This window comes from Molothrus aeneus, unplaced genomic scaffold (genome assembly GCF_037042795.1).
Source record: "Molothrus aeneus isolate 106 unplaced genomic scaffold, BPBGC_Maene_1.0 scaffold_36, whole genome shotgun sequence".
Taxonomy (NCBI): Eukaryota; Metazoa; Chordata; class Aves; order Passeriformes; family Icteridae; genus Molothrus; species Molothrus aeneus.
Window position 1 is genome coordinate 2,411,684 of NW_027099027.1, and position 14,176 is coordinate 2,425,859.

Consider the following 14,176-nt stretch of genomic DNA (forward strand, 5'->3'; position numbering starts at 1 on the left):
AGAGTGGGGAAAATCCTGCACTTCTTTCAGGGCTGCGACTGGCTCCTCCACATTTCTGATCTTGAAATGCCTCCATTGAGATGCCAAGGAACCCAAACTGCTTCTCTTCCCCTTTGGTGGTTGTGGTTTGACTTTAGGAGGGTAAAGTTCATCTCTGGAAAATAAGATAACCATGAACAGGGATCTGCAGTGGGAGGGAGGGACACCTGCACCAGCAGGAGCTGTTTGTGCCTCCCATCCCTCCTGTCCTTCTCCCCAGCAGCCTGTGCCTGTTTCCCCGGCAGAATCCCTGTCCCTGTGCACCCTGCCAGGAGCAGCTGCACACAAAAAATCCAGGGAGGTCTGAGTGGGATTTTTTGGGATTTTTGGGGGGGATCTCATCTGGTTTTTGTTTTATTTTTGAGGGATTCTCCTGGATTTTTTGGAGTGGGTTTGGGATTTATTTGGGGTTTTTTGGGAGGAGAGTCTCACCTGGATATTTTGGCATTTTTGGGGGATCTCACCTAGATTTTTGATGGATTTTTTAGGGGGTCTCACCTGGATTTTTTTGGGGGGTCTCACTTGTTCTCTGGGATTTTGGGGGGGTCTCACTGGGATTTTTGAGGGGGGGGTCTCACCTGAAATTTTAAAAATTTTTTTGGGGAGCTGTCTCACCTGGACTTTGGGGTTTTTGGGGGATTTTTTTGGGGAGGATCTCACTTGGTTTTTTGGGGATTTTTTGGGGAGGATCTCACATGGATTTTTGGCATTTTTGGGGGAATCTCACCCAGATTGTTTGAGATTTTTCAGGGGGGTCTGACTGGGATTTTTTGGGATTTTGAGGGGTCTCCCCTGGATTTTTTGGGATATTTTTGGGGTGTCTCACCTGTTTTTTGGGGATATTTTGGGGTCTCAGCAGCCGCAGCTCTGCCGGGCGGGGGCCGGAGCCCTCCGGGGCTGCCGGGGCTGCCAGAGCGACGCGTCCCCGTATTGGATCCCCGAGCCACCCGCTCGGGACCCAGCTCATCCCCGAACACGCCGGTGACAGCGCTGGGGCCGTGAGTGCCCAGGGCCTGCACTGCCACCACAGCTGGGATCTCTGCTGAGCTCTGGGGCTGCACAATCCCACAGGGCTTGGGGCTGGAGTCAGCACAGCAGAGTCCTCCTTGCGTTTCTGGCAGGGACAGAATGAAATGCAGCTTCAGAGGCAGCTCTGGAGAAACTTTAGACTCCTTAACATGCACCACAACAGCAACTGACACACGCGTTTACAACTGCCCAGGACAAAGGTAAAAGGCACAAACAAGAGGCAAGAATTGTAGGCTTAGCACTCCCAGGGGATCCTGCAAGGAGGCTGCCAGCACAGGCACTGGTGTCTGTGGATGCAGCAGCTTTTCACAACCCTCTCAGATCTCCCACAAGAAAAGCCCCTGAAGACCAGAACATCAACTGTTTCCTCAGGAGCTTCAACTGCCTCCTAAAGTTTACATTCGGGTAGGATCCTGTTCTCAGCAGATCTTTAAGGCTGAATAGAAACCAGCAAGGTCTTATCCAAGCCCTTTTTTCCCCTAATAATCTCCTCAGTAATATTTGACAGGAGGAGGTGGATGTGATGCCAAACCTGGGGAATGAGCCCGTAGCAGCCAGGAAAGTGGCTGGGATTCCTAATGAGGATCTTCCTCTCCTAGGGCACCTTCAGGTGGCACTCACCGTACAGCAGCACCTGGGGGGACACTTGGAGCTCAGGAACGAGACATCTGGGCAGAGAGATGACCCCAGGGCAATCAGAGATCCTGAGAGAATGGAGAACGTTTCCCCCCAGAGATTGTGCAATGGAGCAGAACACATTGGTCACTGTCCAATGCACATTGAACAGCCCTACAGGGATAAATTGCCTTCTACCTCTTCCCACTCCAACACGTCTTGTCAAGGAGGGGCAAACCCTGAGAGGCAGCAGCCAGAGGCTGCCCAGTGCCCCAGGCAGAGCCCTTTGCCCCACAGCTGCCTCAGCCCCTCCTGCACCCCAGAAGGCTTGCAAGGACTCCTGGAACAGTCCCAGTGAGCCACAAGCTCTGGGGGAGCCTTCCCAACAAGGATCAGTGCTCCCCAAGGCTCAAGGAACACACAACCCCAGTGTCTCAGTACAAATGACTCCCTTCTCTGCCATGGTGCTGCTGCCCTGCCTGAGAACTCAGCTCTTTGCCCCAGCCCTGGAGGGCACGAGACAGCAGCTGCCCCACAGAGGGGCTGATCAGCCCCTGCCAGGCCCTGCAGCTCCCTGGCTTCTTCACTGCACAGCTCCAGGCCCTGCCTGGCCCCAGCTCCACCTGCTTTACAGAATGGCAGCCCAGGCACTGCCTGCATGGCGACAGGGAACAGCCCCAGGGAGCTGCATCCCTCTGGGCATCACACTGACACCCACAGCAGCACAGCAGCATGGAATTCTGCTGCAGCAACAACGACTTTTGGGCTCAGCTCTGACAACATTAAAGCTCAAATTGGGAAGCAGAGGGAAGGAGAAAAACTGGAGCTGACCTGCCCCACCAAGGGCTGCTTTCCCCTCGTCAGACCTTGCCATCCCCACTCTTGCTGGGAGCCACTTCCCCCCTGCCATGGGTCCTCATGGACAGAGCCAGACCCTGACTCTCAGCAGCTGCCCTGTGTGGCCCAAACCCGTGCACGGTGCTCACCACCAGCACAACTCCACCTCTTGCAGGAAGAAGGAGAGGAGGCCCTCGGGAAATTTGTTCTCCCTCACGCACCAAAGCCCAGGCCAATCAATGATATCATTGCTGGTGCCTTTAGAAGAGGGCCCAGGCCCGTGCTGGGCTGTGAGCAGGGGTGCTTTTCACCACAGGCTGCTGCCCAAGCACTGCTGTTCTCATGTCCAGCTGGCACAACATGAGGGCATCCAGCAGCACTTCTCCTTGGCACTGCAGCCAGCAAAGCCTGGGCAAGGCAGTGCCTGGGGGAGCCAGGCAAGGGCTGAGACCTGGCTGTGATGATCAGGGTTGCCCCTCCCTTGCCAACACCCTCCAGGTGCACCAGCATTCTCTGGTAGAACTCCATCACCGTGTTGGAGCACAGGGTCACCTGGTGGGAGAGAAGAACAGTCAATTCTCCCTTACAAAAGCTCCTTACCCACGTGTGATATCCTCCAGTTCCTGAGGGTGGATTTGGCCTTAATTCTTCTGCTGCTCCATGTGCAGAGCACAGTCTGAGAGTAACAAAAGCCTTCTGGCAATACCAGATTTGTTAAACACCCCTTGCTATCAGGGCACAGGTCAGCTACATTAGACTACAGCTCTATGCACCACTGCATTCAAATTAAGGGGCCAATTTCTCATCTGACTACAGTGACATCCATGCAGAGGAAATCTGACTTGAACACAATGAGTTCAGCTTCACAGCAGGAACCAGCTCACCTTGCTGTTCATTCAAATCAGCCTGGCCATTTTCTTCTTGATCATCTTCATGGTCCTCCACAGCTCCTTCAAGTCTTTGCATGTCCTCTTGAAGTGAAGCCTTCTCTGCTCCATTTCCATCCTGCGCCTTCTGGCCTCTTCTTCAGCTCTCCGGGCCGCTGCTCTCTGCTTCATGGCCGCCCTTCTGGGCCTGAGGCAGAGGAAGAAAGGCAGGAAGAGCAGCTCAGCAGCAGCCCAGTAGGGCCCCTGCTGCACGGCTGCCCAGAGCAGGGGTCCCCAGGCAGGCTCGGGTGGCTCTGGGGTAGCCTGCTCCAGGCCCTCTTTGCCCAGCTCTGCATCCTCATCCCAACTGATCACCACGGGCCGTGGGAAGTGGAAGAGGAGCAGCACCAGCAGGGCAGGGACTGATTTGGACACCATGGTCTGCAGGAGGAGAGAGACAATTTGTGTTGCTTTGCACAAGAGTTGCAAACCCGTGTGTTATTAGGGAATGGCCGCTCCTGCTGTGCCAGAGCGCTCGAGCAGGGGTGAGAATCTGGTGTCAAAGTGCATTCATGTGCTCCATGTTGCATGGGGCACCCGTGTGCAGGAATAGAGAACACCTTCCCTCAGATGGTATCTGCTGTGGCAAGGCCCCTCTGGTTTTCTCCTCCACGCAGCAGTTTGCATGCAGAATGTGGGCAGATGTAACTTGGAGGTCGTCCTGCTCACCCTTGGGTTCCCCTTGCAGAGCCTCAGCCCCTGCGTTCTGTCAGGGCCCCTGGGCAGGTGGGATATTCCCAGAGGAGAGGGGCCGGCTGTGTCCCCATTGCCCCTGTCCCTTATGTCCCTGTGCTCAGGCGGGCACAGAGAGGATGGGGACTCCTGCCTGCCCCGTGTCCTGTCTGCCTGCCGGGCCTGTCCCAGGGCAGCCGGGCTGTGATTGCTGTGCTGTGTCCCCCTGTCCCTGCTGTCCCTGCTGTCCCTGCTGTCATGGCCCACTGCAGGTTCCACACCTACACAGCCATGGTGGCTCCTGAGCTCTGCAGGGACCTAAGTGACAGTCTGAGTGGTGGCACTCCTGGTTTTCTTGCATTTGGCATCGCGCAGAGCAGAGGCTGGATCACAGCACCAAAGGAGCAGCTGCTGCAGGGGAGGAAAGGAGCCTCTGCATGGCCAAGGGCTGCTGTGGTGCCCCTGTGTCAGGAATTCCCCACAGCTGACACCTGAGTCCAGCATGGACACTCACAGACACAGCGTTTGTTCAGGCATTGCCTTTATTGCATCTTGACAGGGACTGCAGCTGCCTGAGGGAAGTCACCCTCCCGAGACAGGAGGGCAGAGAGTGTAATTTAAATTAACCAATTGTGATTATAGGCATTCGTAGCGACAGTCTATATACTGTATATATGAATATTAAAGAAGACACAAAATAATTATTGGACCATGGAGATTAAGCAACGTTTGCTGTTTTAAACAGAAATAAAGTATACTTCAGTTCTGGTTAACTGCAATAATTCTTGGTAATTTTGAAGAATTATAAGTTCTATACAATCTAAAGAAAAGTGCCATTATTTAATTACTACATATTATTAAAATATTTATGATATCTTACAAGAGTATTAATCCACATTATAGTAATAAAAAGTTTGGAAAATGTTGCTAAAGACAACTATTTTTAAATAAGATATTTTAAATATCTCAAAACTATTTAAGAATTTGAATCAATCTCCAAACATTGGCCCGATGCCTTCAGATGGTGCTTTCCTCTGAGCAGATGCAAAGGCTCTGTATGGAAAAGGGTTAAAATAGATGCAGTTACTACAGATCCCGTGAGGAGAGAGAGGGCAGAGGGGCAGGGTGTGTCAGGAGCCCGGAGCCTGTGCCCCGGCGCAGGGCTGTGCTGGGCAGCAAGCGCAGCTCTGTGCGCCGGCTGCTCACAAAGATGTGCGGCTCGCCTTGGCCGGCCCAGAGAGCATCTCCAGCAGGAAGCTTTTCTTCACACAGCCACTGCCTGTGCTCCTCCAAGAGCCTGCCCTGCCTACCTTCAGCATCCTGTTTGTATCCCTATTCATTCCAATCAGCCTGTCCATTTGCTTTTCTATTTCTTTTGTGGCCCGGCGCATTTGCTCCATGTCTTTGAATCTCTTCCTAAGGAGCCGCCTTCTCCGCTCGCTTTCCACCTTCCTCCTTCTGGCCTTTTCCTCAGCTCTCTGGGCCGCTGCTCTCTGCCTCGTGGCTGCCCTTCTGCGCCTGAGCCACCAGCCCAAAGCAGGAGCAGCGGCTGAGCAATTTGCCAGAGAAGGTGCAGGTAGCGCAAGGCAGCCAGGAGCCAGGGTCCCCAGCCAGGCTCAGCTGGCTCTGGGGGGGCCAGTTTCATCTCCTCTGCACGCTGCTGCCCATCCCCGTGAAATCTGTCCACCACGGACAGTGGGAACAGGAAGATGAGCAGCACAAGCACAGCCAGGACTGCTCTGTCCGCCATGGTCTGCAGGAGGAGAGAGACGAGGCTTTCACTGGGGCTCCCAAGGGAGCTTGTGGGGGCTGAAGTGAGGCCCGGAGGCGCAGGGATGTGAGGGCAGAAGCAGAAGGCCCCGGGCAGCTGGCAGGCAGCAGGGCCTGTGCCAGTGGGCCAGCAGCAGCAGCCCCGTGCCCCGGCCAAGGCGCCGGCCCCAGGGGCTGGCCCTGGGTGCAGGGGGACAATGCAGGCCCGGGTGCGGCGCTTGTGGCCCGGCCCTGGCCCGGCCCAGCCCCGCCACGTGCGCACTCACCGCTTGCCCAGGCTGTGCTGGGCCAGCGTTACCTGCGGGGACCTTTTCCAGCTGCCCCCATTGTGACACGCTGCCCCTGGTGTCACAGGGGCCAGAGGCATCACAGCCGGGCCAGCCCTGCCCTTGGTGCCCAGCCCAGCTCAGGGGCTCCCAGTGGGCCCAGCAATGAAAGCCCCGGCAGGCAGCAAGTGCAGCCCCTCTGGGAGGGGATGGGCCCCAGGGGCTCCCTCCACAAAGCAGGCAGAAGTCCCCACTGATAAGTTTCCAAAGGGAAAAGATTATAATCCATAATGTTGAGTAGGATACATATTATCAACGATGAAAACACCTGAGGTGCTTTTCCTAATGGGACTCGTTCTTCTGTCAGTGGGGTTGGGTGATGGTTGCTCAGTTTTTCTTGCTTGACTCTTCCCTGATCCAGTCCATCCAAGACTTCTGTGAAACCTTCCCATTATCAGACAGCAGAAATGAAGAACTGCAGTGAAACCACTTCTAGTCCCCTTCAGATCAAGAAGGTGCAGGGGGATGGTTCTGGCAGAGAATTTGAGCTGCTCTGGACAGAGTCGCACTGCTGTGTTAGCAGGGACTGGCTGCTTGTGTTTTTCTTTGGATGAACAGAATCTTCCTTGTGTCCCCAGTGAACACATGGAGCTCACACCAGCAGTGCCTCTTGCCTGTTCCCTGCCCAGCCAGACCTTCCAGCCCAGCTGAAATGCCCAGCGTGGCCTTTGAGCACAAAGGGATTGCAGAACCAAAAGCATCTGTGTAGCCACCATGGTGTTCAGCGGCTGCTGCTCGGGGAAGGGCACTGAGAGGAGGCCACTGCTGCTCTTGTCAGAGCGCTGCTGTGCAGGGATGTCCCTCGCCCTGCTCAGTCTCACATCTGCCCATCTTTTGGCCTGGTCTGAGCTCAGGTGGATGCCATCTGCTCCCAACAGACCCAGCTGCTCCACGGGAGATGCACAGGCATGGAATCCAAAACCTTGAGCATCCCCTGAGTAGCCAGGCATTCAGCTGTTCAGTTTGTCACGGCCCACATCAGGGGTTAGAACAAGATGGTTTTTCGGATCCCTTGTGACCCGAACCATTCCAGGCTTCTAGGATTTCTCCATGACTGACTTTGGTCCCCTCAAAAGACCTCCTCTCTCCTCTCTCCCCTCCACCTGTGGAGAACGCATTCTGATGCTGCTGCTGCTGTTGGGACAGGTTGGTGGATACTCTTCCTCCCATCCCATGGGAGTAAGCATGACTCCTCTCTGAAGTCTTTGTCCCTGAATCAGTGCCTTCAAATAACAGTTATCTCCCCTCCTTCCTTTTCCATTCAGCACTTGAGCAGACACAGCATTTCTCATCGTTTTCCACAGAACAGTACAGGTGCCAGTTCCCATCTTGTGGAGCCCTCTGCCATAAATCAGCCTGACAGGTTTATTCTCTACGTAATGGGAAATGATGACAAATGCAGCTGCATAATCACGTTAGTAACTCACCATAATGACTGCTTCTGGGGGGATTTATGGGTTTTGTCACATGTGAGCTTTCAGAACGTTAGAGGTTACATTTTTCACACTTTTTTGTTGGAATCTCAGTTTATCAGACTTCACTGCAGCATTAATCACTTGCAGTACAACCCTGGACTTCACAAATGTATCACATCAGCGTGAAAAAGGCAGAGAAAACAAGAACTGTTGTGAATTAATGAGCCGGGCAACACGTGTCTCACAACAGCAATGAAACAACCTGTGTTCTTCTTCAAGCCACGACAGAAAGTCCCAAAGTCTGGTTGTTTAATTTTTTTTTTTTTTTCACAAAACACAAGCAGCAGCAAAGAACTGAAACAACACAGCCAGGCTTGAAACCTGAAAGATCTGCAAGGCTGAGTCTATCCTAGTTAATGGTGAAATGATGTGTGAATCTGTCCTAGATGTTCAAATGAAGAAGATTGATTCCCAGTTACAATATGGCTTCTAAGCAAAACACTGGGATTATATAGGAGAAATGCACGTGTCATGAAACAACCAATAAATCAGAGAGACAGTTCCAAGCTCTGCTGTGAAGGTCTGGGAAATGTTCAGATTTACCATCTGTGGAGTTTGGTGCAGGATAAACTGGAACAAAAGGCCATCATTACCCAAATTGTTTTCGTTTGGGCTGGTTTGTTGGTTTTTTGGTTTGCTTTTTCTTTTTTTTTTTTTTTTTGTTTGTTTCTTTTTTGTCCGATAATGTTTTATAATACTCCAAGAAATATGTTGAAAAGGTCAGCATGATCCATCAGACACAAGCAGGGGGGCTGGGGTAGATGCAACATGTTCCTTGCACTGGAGGGTAGACAGAGGCAAGATCTGGTTTGGGGTCAATCACACCTGGATCAGGGAGGTGGCTGAAACCTGGGCTGGCCAAAGCCTTAGAATCACAAAATATCCTGGGCTGGAAAGGACCCCCAAGGATCACCAAGTCCAACTCCTGGCCCTGCAGAGGACACCTCCCCAAGAATCCCACGCTGTGCCTTGGCATGTGCTGGTGGGCAGGAGCACACAGCTGGCCGTGGCTTTGGGTGCATGGGTAAGATGAGATGGTGAGGAGCATCCCTGCTCCCTGAGCTCCTGGAGAGCTGCAGACACTGATCACTGGTAAGGACAGCACCAGGGCCATGGCCTGGGGCTGGTGATCTGGTGTCTCCTTCCTGCTGCTGCTTTCTGCTACAGATAACAGCCTGGTACCAAGGTCTTGTTGCTGAGGTGATAAACGGCTGGTGAGATTCACTCCCTGCTCTTGTCTGCACGAGTTCTTATGCTCAGCACCAGGAAGGATTGGCCAGAATGGAAGCATTTGGGGTCTCAGGGCTGAGGCTGAGACAGACAGCCAGGCAGAGCAGCTCCTCCTGGCTGATGCAAACATTAGCCCTGTGCTGGCCAGGCCAGTGATCCATAGCTATGGGTCCACAGTTACGGTGGTGGTGGGTATTCACTGGGAGAAGAGGAGGTGTAAAATGAAGCTTCTGAAGCTGCTTGGGATCCTGGAAGCTGCTCAGACCCCACTTGACCACAGTGGTTGTTTGGCCAGCTGAAGTGATGGAATTCATTGGGCGGTGCAGGGACAGTTTTCTGTGCAAACATGAAGGACTTTCAGGGGGGATGAAATACGGCCTCACAGTAGAAACAGCTGGGCTGAACACTCTTTATTCCAGCTATGAATCTTTGCTCTTAAGAGCAACAGATTCCACCTTTCATTAAACCAGAACTTGTTGTTGTTATTGTTGTTATTTTGAGGAACATAAATGACCTTTCTTGTTTATTTTCTTAGCATTTTAAATAATCTGGTCACCCATTGCATGCATGAAACATGAGATGTTACCAAAGTGTAGCTCACTTCAGACAGTGAGTGCTGATAGTTGGCAGATCTGTACAGGTGTCCTCATCCTGTGTGCATTGGATGTTATCCCATCCAAGCAGGCATTTTAACACAAGCAGCTATTTCACTAAGCTTAATTAACAACAGAAATAAAAACTATATTTTTTTATCAATGTTAGTTTGACATCTACCATCACTCAGTGAGAGGTTTATTGTTATGGACACATAATATTGGCTTTTTGCAGAGATTAAAATGGATTTTCTATCTGTGGTGTTAAAGTAACTTTGTTATTGTCTTGGTTTGAAAAGCCAGGTGTCTGCTAAGGAAGGCAGGAGCCTCCCCTGGAATAGAAAATGTAAACCCCTCCATCTGAATTGTTATAATTTTGAAATTAGGGAGCTTTCAGGCAAAGATATGGGAATAGGAATAACAGTTCTTTTTTAGGAAAAATTAAAAATATAAATGCAGTAGTACAAACAAAAAAACCCCACTGACAGAGTCAGAACAGGACGTGACACCCTGTGGGTCAGGGTGCTGGCAGCAGTCCCATTCAGTGGTGGCTGCAGCCCTCCTGCAGTGCCAGGTGTGGTTCTGTTGGAGCAGGGATCCTGGAGAAGGGTGGAGTTTTCCTCTGAAGGTCCAGGGCTGCTGTAGATGGGCCTGGGAATCTTCCTTCCTCTTGGAATCCAGTTGGAAAAGGCTGATCCTCTGGGAATGCAGTGGAGAAGAAAGACAGCTGCTCCTCTGGGAATCCAGGAGGAAAAGGCTGATCCTCTGGGAATCCCGTGGAGAAGAAAGACAGCTGCTCCTCTGGGAATCCAGGAGGAAAAGGCTGATCCTCTGGGAATCCCGTGGAGAAGAAAGACAGCTGCTCCTCTGGGAATCCAGGAGGAAAAGGCTGATCCTCTGGGAATCCCGTGGAGAAGAAAGACAGCTGCTCCTCTGGGAATCCAGGAGGAAAAGGCTGCCTACAGTGTTCCAAATCTCAGATTCTATCCAGGTAGGAATGCTTGGCTCCTCCCCCTGGGCGGAGCATCTCCCAATGGGATGATGTCATTTAATCAGCCATGCAGTGACACTCAGTGGCACATTACCAGATTAATAATTAATAATTAATGGCCTATTAATGGAACACACCTGCCCACAGGGAGGATTGGTTGTGGAAGAGAGAAACTGCCCCATGAACAGAACATAACTGCCCCACCACTGACAGATGGCAAACAGAACACACACTTATCTTGCACTCCAGGACCTGTCCCCACTGGCTGCCCCCATTCTCCAGAGTTCATGGTGTCCAGGGAGGCTGCAGCTGCCGGTGCCGGGAACAAACGAGACGGGTCTGGGTTTCAGAAAGCTCCAGAATCCATTTCTGACCCCCGAAAGACACGGCAAAGGGAGGGCCGTGGGGTTTTTATAGGGTATCCCAGGGCTGGAGTTTGGGTTTGTGTTGGATCGGCAGGAGAAATGTGGCATGCAATATGACTGATCAGCAAGTCTCGAACTTTACTGATAGTCACACATATTTATATTGGTGTTAATAAAGCTCATACATATTGCAAAGAAGAGCTCATTATTGGTTAGTTACTTATCAGCCAACTATGCCTACTTCTGCATTCTTGTGGTTATTCTGTTGAAACTATTCTTCATATTTTTGGCAAAAGAGCCTCTTCCCTGTCCTGTTGTTGCATCAAGGGCACAATGTCCTTGCCTTATATGGACACTGACTGCTGACTCCTAGACTTGTCTCCTTCTTGCTTAACCAGCAGTATTATGTCAACGTGACCTTTCTCAGCTAGCAGCCAACTGTCCACAAAGCTCTCCACAGGTTTGGGTCAGGGGAGGAGTTCTTAGCAACACAAGAAGGGTGAGATCAAATTCCTGCCTCTTAGCAACAGGGGAACTCCACACAGAATGTGTCCCCAAATCCTAAATTCCCCCTCAAACACCTCTGAAATGGTGAGACTTTACACATCTTTGATCAATTTCATTCTCTAATAACACTGATGCTGTTAGTTCCAGAGTGCCCAGGATCCGCCTGGCAAGTCAGCTCTGGCAGGAAGAAGGCGGCTGCCAGGGGGCTGCTTGTGGCCTCTGACAGCCCCATTGCTCAGGGCTTGCCAGCGCCCCAGCCCCTCAGGCCCTGCCCCAGCGCGGCCAAGCTGCCCGGCAGCAGCGCCGCAGCCCCACAGCAGCTCCAGAGCAGCCCCATGCAGAGGCACCCGGGAGCCCTCAGCAAGGCAGCCAGCAGCAGACGGGCAGGAGGGCACGGATGGCGCTTCCTGCCTGGCACAGGGCTTGTGGCCATCTCCAGGCAGCGCTCTGGCAGGGATCCCCGCAGCTCCGGCCCCTGCCCAGCCGCTCTGTGGGCAGCACAAAGGCTTCAGCAGAACCACCAAAGGCCAAGGGCCTTCTGGCCATTTCCCCTTGCCCACTGCACGCCTGGGCAGCTGGCTGAGCACAAGCACCCTTTATCCCCTCTTCTCCTGGGCCCTGCGCACCCTGGGCAGCAAAAGAAAGATCCTGGCAGTCTGTGTATTAGAACACAGTCTATATTTACATGGTAAAGGGAAAAAAAAAAAAAAGAAAAGAACATTCTTGAAGTAAAAGAAAATTCCTCCTGACTCAGGTGGCCCCAGCAAAAAGAGCTTCTGGGATCAGCTCTCCACAGAGCTGCGGCAGGGCAGGCAGCCGAGCAGTGACAGACGAGGCCGTCTCTTCCATGCCCTGCGCAGGTGATTTCGGAGCGACTGGAACCTGGAGATGGGAGCCCGCTCTCCTGACTTGAGGATGCAGAGCGTTTGAATTGCCAGGCTTCCGACGGCAAGGCTGATGTCATTTGTTTTTTCTTCAAGGGCTGCAAGAGAGAGCAACAGAGCCACGGTCAGAGCCAGATCTGCAGGGAGCCGAGGAGAGCCCCCAGCAAGGGCCATGCCAGCCGGCTCTTGCCATGGCCAGGAGGGAGCAGGGAGCAAGGCGATCAGGCCAAAGCTGCGGGCCAGCAATGGCCCCCGTGGCCCTGAAAGCTCAGTGTGCTCTGGCCATGGGAGCAGAGCCCTGCGCAGCCGGGGCAGGGCTTGCAGCTCCCCCCGGCAGCCCCCGCTGCCATCCCGCTGCCCTCACTCACCAGTGCAGATCAGCTGCAGCTCTCGCTGCTGCCCCCTCAGGCGCCGCCCGGCCATGCCTGTGAACACAGAGCCTGTCACGGCGGCAGCGGCACAGCTCCCTGCCGGCGGCGCTGCCGGCGCTGTGGCCACACGGGCTGCTGGCCCGGCAGGGCTCAGCCCGGCCCTTGGCGCACGCTGCCGCCCCAGGGCACGGCTGCCAGAGGGCGGCAGCAGCAATGCCCAGCCCAGGCGGGGCTCCACGGCGCCGGGCCCGGCTGGCGCTGCCGGGGCAGCAGGCGGGGCCGGGGCCGAGCTGCGGCGGGCCGGGCCGGGGAGGGGGCGCGGGCTCATGGCTCACCCATGAAGCTGATGGCCGCCTCTCGCAGGGGCTCCTGTGGGCTCTGCAGGTAGCGCAGGGCCTGGCGCAGGTGCTCGGCCGCTCGGCTCCTGTCCTCTGCCAGCTGCAGAGAGCGGCAGGAGGGAAGGCTTGGCGCGGGCTCAGCCCCTGGGCCGGGCGCTGCCTGCGCCCAGCCCCGGCCTCCCCTGCCCGCACAGCCCTGAGGCGCGGCCAGCAGCCGCCGGCCAAGGGCTCCCGAGGGGAGGGGGCAGCGGGCCGGCTGCTGCCCGGGGAGCCGCGGTGCCGCCCCGCAGCCCCGCCGGGCCGGGGCTCCACGGGCACCCGGCTCGGGCCCTCGGGAGCCTGGAGAGGAGCCCGCGCGGCCTCTGGCTGCCGCAGCGGGCAGGGGCACAGCTGCCCGGCGCGCACACTGAGCGCCGCCCTCAGGGGCCTTCTCCAGCCTGAGGCTGGGCCTTGCAGGCCCTCCTTACCAGGCACTCGCTGAACTTGCACAGTTGCTGCTCCTTCACCAGCTTCTTGAGATCCCTCCTCTTCATCAACTTGACCGCACAAAGCAGCGCTTCCCGTGAAGCCTGGAGAGCAGCAGGGACGCCGAGATGGCCGCACAGCCCAGGGCACGGCACCCGCGTCCCCGTGCCATGGCCTGCAGGAGGCTGCGATCCAGCAGGCGCAGGGCAGGAGGCAGCCGAGCCGCCCCCTGCCAGGGGGACAGCAGCAGCCCACAAGTCCTCACCTCTGCCACACGCTGATTCTCATCATGGCAGTGGAAGAAGAGTGGAAGCAAGCTCTGTTGCACAGGGCTTTCCAAAGGGTTTTCTCTCTCTTCCAAATACTCCATCATGTCTCGGAAGAGTTTGATGGAGAGCAGCTGGACCTGGCTATTATCCTGTAGGAAAAAAAAAAGAAAAACTACCTCAGCGTTGGCTCCTGCAGACCCCCTGGGCACAGGGCTGGAAATGCACAGGGCACACAGTTTCCAGGCAGCAGCCAGCGGCTGTGGCTGGGGGCACAGAGCCTTACGTGGTCAAAGAGTGGCAGGAGCGCCTCAGCCAGCTGCAGGGCAATGGGGGTTGACATCAGAATGTGTGATTTGTGCAGGAATAGAAAGCTGAGTGTGATGAGGGTCATGCCAGCTATCTCTGCATCATTGTCGCACAGTAGGTCCATGAGGCATTGGGTCAGGCTCCACATTCTTTCGGCCTGTGCGGAAC

General features: G+C 54.5%; 1 protein-coding gene and 1 pseudogene across 1 annotated transcript in view; one reads left to right on the forward strand and one right to left on the reverse strand.

Annotated features, from left to right (window-relative positions):
* The window catches only part of LOC136570728 (uncharacterized), a 2,607,743-nt pseudogene that overhangs the window by 2,389,917 nt on the left and 203,650 nt on the right, over positions 1-14,176 (reverse strand).
* LOC136570729 (uncharacterized) overlaps positions 1-14,176 on the forward strand; it is a 2,347,277-nt gene that overhangs the window by 2,277,672 nt on the left and 55,429 nt on the right.